The following is an 8,580-nucleotide window of genomic DNA, read 5'->3' as shown; positions in this document are numbered from 1 at the left end:
TCCTGCCAGCATTCTGGTTTCTCAGCCAGCCAGAGGATGCAGCCTGGCTCTGGGGTCAGGCACCCCACCTTCCCCTAGTCCTGCAATGTACCATGTCTTTCTGTGCTGCTTCTAATGAACTCCAGCAGAGACTGTGCCCTGTGCCCTGTGCCCTGTGCCCTGTAGCAAACCGCTTACCTCTGTGAAGGCCCTGGGATCTGCAAGCTAGGGATCTGTTTGCATACATCAGGATGGTTACCAGCACAGAGATATGTGATCAGTGCAGCTCAGTGTAGACAAGATGGAGAGACGGCATGCATATTGAACTATCCATCAGATTGAACTGTCCCCATAAAGGGGTGCAGCGTTAGGAAGGTTGAGAAGCACTAGGGTGCACCCTGCAGCCTTGACGTGGCCAGGGCTGGGTGAGCAGCCAGTCTCTCTCTTCATCTCTCCTTTGCCTTGTACTTTGTCCTGGGGGATGACAGTGAGACCCAGTTGAAGACCGAGTATGTACTAGGTTGTTTCTTTTCCAAGTCTGCTCCATGGGCATATATATTGTCTCAGAAGCTCCTGAGGTGCAAAGTAGTCAACCTAATTCCACGACAGACATCACTCAGGAAGGGGCCCAGATGGTTAATCAGCGACCTCTGTGCTAAGGATTTTACCTATGAAATCTCCTGAACTAGGACTGGTGAGATGGCTCAGCCAGTAAAGGTGCCACATCAGACAACCTGAGTTTAATTCCCAGGACCTACATGGTGGAAGGGAAGGGCCATTCCTTGCAAATTGTCCTCTGACTCCCATATGTTCCATAGAACATGGATGCGCATGTGTGCACACACACACATACACACATACAAAACAAACACAGAGAGAAATCACATGAACTTCATACAGGCCTAAAGATTTGGGAATTCATATCCCTGAATTACAGATGAAAACATAAGGTATGGGGAAGTCAGTGACTGGCCTGGGGAAAAAATCCCGTGGTCTGTGTAACCCTGCCCTCACCCCTCACTGCAGTTCTCACCCCTCATCTCTGCCCTCACCCTTCATCTCTGCCCTCACCCTTCACCCCTGCCCTCACCCCTCATCTCTGCCCTCACCTCTCACCCCTGTCCTCATCCCTCACTGCTGCCTTCAACCTTCAGCTCTGCCCTCACCCCTTCACCCCGTCCTTACCCTTTACTCTTGTCCTAAGCCCCGACTCCTGCCCTCACCCCTCATCTCTGCCCTCACCCCTTCACCCCTGTCCTCACCCCTCACTCCTATCCTGAGCCCTGACTCCTGCCCTCACCCCTCATCTCTGCCCTCACCCCTCATCTCTGCCCTTACCCCTCATCTCTGCCCTCACCCTTCACCCCTGTCCTCACCCCTGTCCTAAGCCCTGGCCCCTGCCCTCACCCCTTCACTGCTGCCCTCATCCTTCACTGATGTGCATGCAGGTTCCTGCAGAGTTCAGAAGGCATTAGATTCCCAGGAACTAGAGTTACAGATAGTTGTAAGCTGTGTAGACTTAACACTGAGCTGTCTCGCCAGCCCCTGGTTGGGAGGGGAGGTTGTTTTGTTTTGTTTTGAGACAGGGTCTTGCTATGTAGCTGGGCAGGCCTTGAACTCAGTATGATCCTCCTGCCTCAGCCTCTGGAGTGTTGAGATTACACAACACCAAGCTATTTAGAGATGACAAATATTTAGCTCTGCAATGGTCTCACTGTTAAACTGGAAAATAAGGCTATGTCTTTGCTTTTTTTTTTTTTTTTTTTTTTTTTCCTAATAGTCTCGGGGCCACGTCACCTGTGTAGCACGAGTTCCAACAGCTTGCGACCTGAGGAGATTACTGACTGATGACATCACCAAGGATGCTGCATTCCTCAGACCACAGGCACTTTTCTAGACTGGGCTTTGCAGTAAACCTGCCCCAGGGCCTTACTGTAACACCCTTCACGGAGAAGCACCCTGCGGCCTAGGATGTCAGAGGCCCCACTCACAAACGGGTCAGGGCTCCGGCTCGCCGCTCTATACTTGTGCGAGGCCAGAGGGCATGAGAAAGCCGAGGTCTCAAAGCCAACCCACGTGGCCTGGGACTGGAACCCCGGCCGCGCCCAGGTGTGTCCGCAGGTGGCCACCAGGTGGCGCTGCGATGCCGGGGACTCCCGGGTGCGGGGCCCCGCTCTTCCACTGACTCAGGCCTCGGACCTCCAGGATGCTGTCGCTCCAGGTGGACCCGGCGGAGGCTGGGCGAGCAGTGGGGAGCCGCTGTCGCATTCCCCGCCGACGCGCACCCTTGTCCTGGCCCGGCGCAGACCTCGCGACGCCCGAGGCAGGTGGGGGCTGCGCCCTGGCGGATGTCCTTCCCCTTTCCCAGCCGCAGCCTGCCCGTGTGAGCTCGCTCGTAGCTCTGCGGGCTTTAACTGTTGCACAACTCTACGAAAGAAAAAACTCTGCCAGAAGGCCCGTTCCCATTGGAAACTCAGCAGTCCACGTTCAAGTAGAGTAAGTTAGTAACAAACAGACTGAGGATGCATGGAGCCCAGTGTTTCTCCCCTGTATCCCCAAACAAGCAAGCTTTGCTTGCGCCCGCTCCCTTGTCTCCCAAAGTCCTTTCCCATCCTGGCGCTTGGTCCTTAGAGTGAGCCAGAGCCTCTCCTGCGATTCTGTTTTCATCTTGCATAGAGGGCAAGGGCTTAGTACCACTCTCCCTGCTCCCCTGCCGATGGCTGTTCTGAATAAAGCGCTGCAACACTCCTGTGCCACAGACAGATTGGGGAGGGGGGGCAGGGATTAAAGCTTCAGGTTCTGTTTCCACTCGACCCAGAAGAGACTGCACACCTGCAGAAGCGGCAGCTTGCACGGGGTAGCATCCAGTTTACCACAGAGTGGAACTCTCGCCTCTGCTGTGCGGGGTCCCTAGAGAAACAAGGCCCTTGTTGGCATCTGGAATGTTCTGGGGATTTTTATTTATGCCTCCTGTTTTTTCTCGAGTATGTATGTGAGTGCTATGTGATTGCATATGCACCTGGGTGTGGATGCCGGCGGAGGCCAGAGATAACTTGGTTGTTGATCTCAGATACTGTCCAATTTTTTTTTAAAGACAGGATCTCCATCTGGCTGGATCCCAGAACACTAGCTGTCCAGGTAGCTCTAGGACCCATCTGCTGCCACTTCCACTGCAAAGTACCTTTTCCACCTTGAGGTCAAACCTTTCCTCACAATCCTCTCTTGCACTCCCCTGTGCCTAGCTTGCAGTGTACAACCATGCTGTGTGTATTGACCAGTCAGCAGATACATTGGTTCTCATGATTAATCATGCTGAACCTCAATCGGGTCTTAAAGGAAGCTGTCATCTGTCACATTGGAAGCTACTCTCATTAAAAAGCTAACCACATATGCAAATGAGAGTGTTGGAGGTGGGAGGCCACCCTCGGGTAGAAAGTGCCTCTGGTTTGTCTAGCCAGGCTTCCTGATAGTGGGGTGAGAAGGCCTCAAACCTTCTCTGGAGCCTGAAGCGGTGCCTTTTAACAAAGTGGGGGTGGAGAGTGTGGCTTCAGGCCATAGCTCGTCCTTTACTGGCTCAGGTCTTCACTTGAGTCATCCCAGAGTTCCCCTGACAGCCACTGGAACATTCCAAAGTGTGACATCTCTCGGGAAACAAGCTCAGTTCCTGGAAACGTCCACAGAGAGCAAGCCTCACCCCCACCATGTCTTTCTTAGAAACCCTACCTGCCAACAGCTGGGGTGAATAGCAGAGGTCAAGGGGTAGTCCACCGGGGTCTGGAGAGGCCACCTGCTTGCCTTTCAGGAAGGTCCCTGGGTGGCTTGGGGAGTCATAGTCAAGTGAGAAATGTAAAACTCCTGGCCTCTCTCTGGCTGAGCCCACTGATCCCCAAGTCCTCAGCCTTTCTGCTTCTCTCGGGGACCTGGAGAGGGACCCTGAAGCAAGCCACTGAAGCTCTGACTCACCTCCTGTGAACTCATCAAGATAAGGTTTGCCAAGAGTCTGTGGGCGTCTTGGAGAACTCAGGGTTTGCCTTCGCTTCTGCTTGTAGTGCCTTTCTCTTGAAACAGAAGGTCTGGTTTTACCAAAAAGAGATGAAAAAACAAAACAAAACAATATTATTGCATCAGAGCATAAGAAGAAATTAATAATGTGTGTGTGTGTGTGTGTGTGTGTGTGTGTGTGTGTGTGTGTGTGTGTAGGTGGGCCCAGGGATCCTGCCTCTCTCTGAATGCTACCATTACTGGCACACCTGCTTTTTTTTTTTTTTTTTTAATCTGGGTTCTGGGGTTTCCAGTTCAATTGCTCCTGCTGCTCGGCGAGCGTCTTACCAGCCCAGGTGTCTTCACAGCTCTGTTCGCCTGCCTTTAACTTTCATAGGACCTGGCACTTGAGGAGACAGACACACAGAAGGTGAGAGGTGAGAAAGTAGAAACAGTTTGAGGAATGGGGAATTCATAGCTTGGTGGACAGAGGTTGAAACCCAATTCCAAAACTACCTTTAGGCAGGGTGTGGTGGTTTGTATCTTTAATCACTTAGCAGAGGCAGGTGGATCTCTGTGAGGTTGAGGCCAGTTTAGTCTACATAGAATGTTTCAGGTCAGTGAGAACTACATAGTAAGGCCCCGTCTAAAACAACAACAGCAGCAGTAAAACCCTACCTTATGTTTAATTCTCTTATATTTCATACGGAAGGCCCACATTACACAGTGCCTTGCTCACTCCGCCACCAGCGGCTGGGAGCATGGAAACTCTGAAGTGCCTTGCATCACAGGATGAACAGTTTGTTTGCTCCTTGTTCCTTCCAGTCAGCAATGAACTAATATTCATTCTCTGGGAGTTCACGTCCACCCGCAATAAGCTATCTGCCCGAAAGGCCACAAGAAACCATTTCACTTCCTTAATTCGCATTGAAACAAAATCAGGCATTGTAATATGGTTTCCATGGCGCAGAACAGTGGCTTACTAACAGAGCTCAGGGCCAGGGCTTCTGTACCAAGAGACAAGCTGGGCAGGAATTCCTCTGGGGAAAAAAAAAAAGCACACATATTTATGTTTGGTATTCTGAAAGCATCCTGAAAGCTAAGCATGAACTTGAAGGAAAAGTTTATTTATTTATTTATTTGCTCTCTGCCTTTTCCAGAAATGACTAAAGGTTGTGTACAACATGCATAATGCAGCCAGATTTTTGTTTTGTTTTGTTCCAAGACAGGGTTTCTCTGTGTGACAGTCTTGGCTGTCCTAGAACTCACTCTGTAGACCAAGTTTGCCTCAAATTTACAGAGATCTGTCTGCCTCTGCCTCCTGAGTGCTGGGATTAAATGTGTGCACCTCATCACCTGGCTAGATTCTTTTCTTAAGGAAAAAAAAAAGTAGCCAGGTCTGGTGGCAGGAGGATCATCAGTTTGCAGCCAGCCTGAGTGGCATACTGAGATGTTGTCGCATACACACAAAACGTAAAGTGGAAAAAGGAAATAATGTGCTACGATTAACCTTCACTGTCGACTTAACTGGTTTTGAAATCACCTAGGAGATTCATCCCTGGGCATGTCTGAGAGCAGCTCCCGGTGTGTTCAGCTAAGGGAGGGCCCTCCCTGAGTGTGAGCGGCTCCCGGGGTGTTCAGCTGAGGGAGGGCCCTCCCTGAGTGTGAGCGGCTCCCGGGGTGTTCAGCTGAGGGAGGGCCCTCCCTGAGTGTGAGCGGCTCCCAGGGTGTTCAGCTGAGGGAGGGCCCTCCCTGAGTGTGAGCGGCTCCCGGGGTGTTCAGCTGAGGGAGGGCCCTCCCTGAGTGTGGTGTCCTGATCACATAGATCCTTCCCTCCTTAGGTTGCTTCTGTCATGTTGAGAAAAGCAACTGACACAGAATGTAAAAGTGCTTGGGAAATTCAGTCAGCCTCGGGTAAAGTTGGAGAGGAAAGCCAGGCTGAGAGCTGAGTGCAGCTGGCTCACAAAGTTCACAGAGGGGTCAAGACGGCAGCAACCTGAGCTCTTTGCAGATGCTGGTAGTTACTAGTGAACTTGTAGTCTTCTGGAAGAATCATTTGGCTTTGAGCAACCACCTTCCCCGTCTTTCCACCGCCATTGTTTGTACACACTGAGTGAGTGGAGTTTGCGCCTCTGTGGCCATCAGTCCTTTAGCCACACGTCCACCCACATGAGCAGACACACTCCAGCCCCCTTCAGCCTTTAATACTAATTGTGTCAGCTTGACTAGACCAGTGATGCGCAACTGAGCTCCCAGAGATCCTGAAGGACAAGACTCCATTACCACCACGGCAGGAAGCATGGCAGTGGTCCCGGATGGTGGCAGCAGCAGCCTGAGAGCTCACAGAGAAAGTGAACTGGGGATGTGGTAGGCTTTGCTGCCCACTCCACTCCTCACAGCAAAGCCTTGCTTCCTCAGCCTCCCCATCTAGCAGCAACAACTAGGGATGCAGATTCAGTCACTCGCTCAGACCACGCAAGGGAAAACTTTTCTCCACACAAGCCCTCACTGCTGGGATATTCTGCCTAAGCTCTGTGGGCCAAGCCACCGTGGACTGAACCTCTCAAACTGAGTCAAAATACACTGTCTTCCCTTTAGATTTTCTCTCAGGTATCTTGCTCACAGCAATTACACGAGTAACTAATTTATCTACCCCCATCTAAAAAGATCAAAGGGATCTGGAGAAATGGGTCCAAAGATAAGAGCAGAGGACCTGAGTTCAATTCCGAGCACCAACATGACAGTTCACCACTATCCATGACCCCGGTTCCAGGATCCACATGATAAACAAATATATATGAACAAAAATACTCATACAGGTAAAATAAAATTAATAAATCTTACAAAATAAAACAAAGAGTGTGTTGCAAGGTAACCTAATGGTAAGGTTAGGGCCATGAACACTGCAGTGTGTGTGTGTGTGTGTGTGTGTGTGTGTGTGTGTGTGTGTGTGTGTGCAAATGTAGATATATGATTATATGATTTACAAATACAAAATTTCACATTCAAGGGTCTCTGCTTTTTAGAATGACTAATGCCTAACGTTCGATCATGTGAGCTCTGTGCCGGACACTCGTAAAGACCGTGCCCTGAGCTCTGTGCCAGACACTGGCAAGGATCGTGCCCCGATGCCCTGAAGAAGGAAAGCCAAGGGTGGCTGTGGAGCTGAAAGGATTTCAAAGATAAGAACTATCTTGTCAGCAGGACGGCCACCAGGCAGGCAGCTGCCAGCAGGCGCCCAGGTACAAGCCAGCACACACAGGCCACACAGGCAGGCACAAGCACACGTGCAAGGCACAGCCCCCATGCAGGTAGACACATGGCCCTACAGGCTGTCTCAGGCAGAGGCTCCTGACCTCAAGGCCACATTTGTATAGGATCATATGTAAAAGTGGCATTCTGCCAAAAAATAGTCACATTGCAGATATGACATCACTGTTTACTTGTGGGGTCCCCAGACATCTGGTTCAGTCATTTGGTGCTGACTAATAAGCTGCCTCATGTCCAGTGTCAGCTGTTTTACTGAGTTAATTTGGATGTCTCCATTGGTGCCAAGCTGTCTAAACATGCTGACCCTTATGACTTCCTCTTCCTAACAGCACAGTTTCCAGTTCTGTGCATGTGTGCATGTATAATGTGTCATGCATGCATTGTGTCCATGCATGTGTGCATGTCTGTATGTGTAATATGTGCACGCATGTTTGAGACTGGGTCTCCTATATCTTAGGAAAGCCTCAAATTCCCTATGCAGCAGAGGATGACCTTGAACTTCTGATCCTCCTGCCTCTGTCTCCCAAGTGCTAGGTCTAGAGTCATGTGACACCTACCTGTTTTATACAGTGCTGGGGATTGAACCCAGGGCTTTGTGCATACTAGGCAAGTTTTCTACCCACTGAGCCAGCCCCTTTCCAGTTTCCAGTTTTCACATAAATTCCCTTTACCATTGTGGTTTGACTACGAATGATCCCCACAGGCTCCTATATTTAAATGCTTAGTCACTAGGGAGTGGGGCTGTTTGAGAGGGATTAGGAGGTGTGGCCTTGCTGGAGGGCACGTGCCATGGAGAGTGGGCTTTGTGGTTTCAAAAGCCAATGCGAGATCCAGGCTCGTTCTCTCTCTCTCTCCCTCTCTCTCTCTCTCTCTCTCTCTCTCTCTCTCTCTCTCTCTCTCTCTCTCTCTCTCTCTCTCTCTCTCTCTCTCTGCCCCTATGTATTAATATGTAGCTGTCAGCTACGGCTCCAGTGCCAAGCGTGTCACCATGTTCCCCACCATGAAAATAATGGACTAACCCTCTGACGCCGTAAGGCAGCCCACAGCCAAATGCTTCCTTTGTTAAGAGTTGCCTTGGTCATGGTGTCTCTTCACAGTGATAGAACACTGACTAAGACGCCATCACAACTGTGTAAGGCTACTACTGTCAGAATCTCATATTGTTTTTCTTCAGTTTTTCCTGAGACAGGATCTCTTTGTGTAGCCCTGGCTGTCCTGGAACTCGCAGAGACCCACTTACCTGCCTCTGCCTCTCAAGGGCTGCCATTAAAGACCTGTACCACCACACACCCAGCTTAGTACTTGAGTTTAACAGATCAGGGCACGGACGCACAGAGAAATTCAGTGGAC

Source organism: Acomys russatus, chromosome 6 (assembly GCF_903995435.1).
Source record: "Acomys russatus chromosome 6, mAcoRus1.1, whole genome shotgun sequence".
Lineage (NCBI taxonomy): Eukaryota > Metazoa > Chordata > Mammalia > Rodentia > Muridae > Acomys > Acomys russatus.
Note: the sequence above shows the minus strand (reverse complement) of the source record.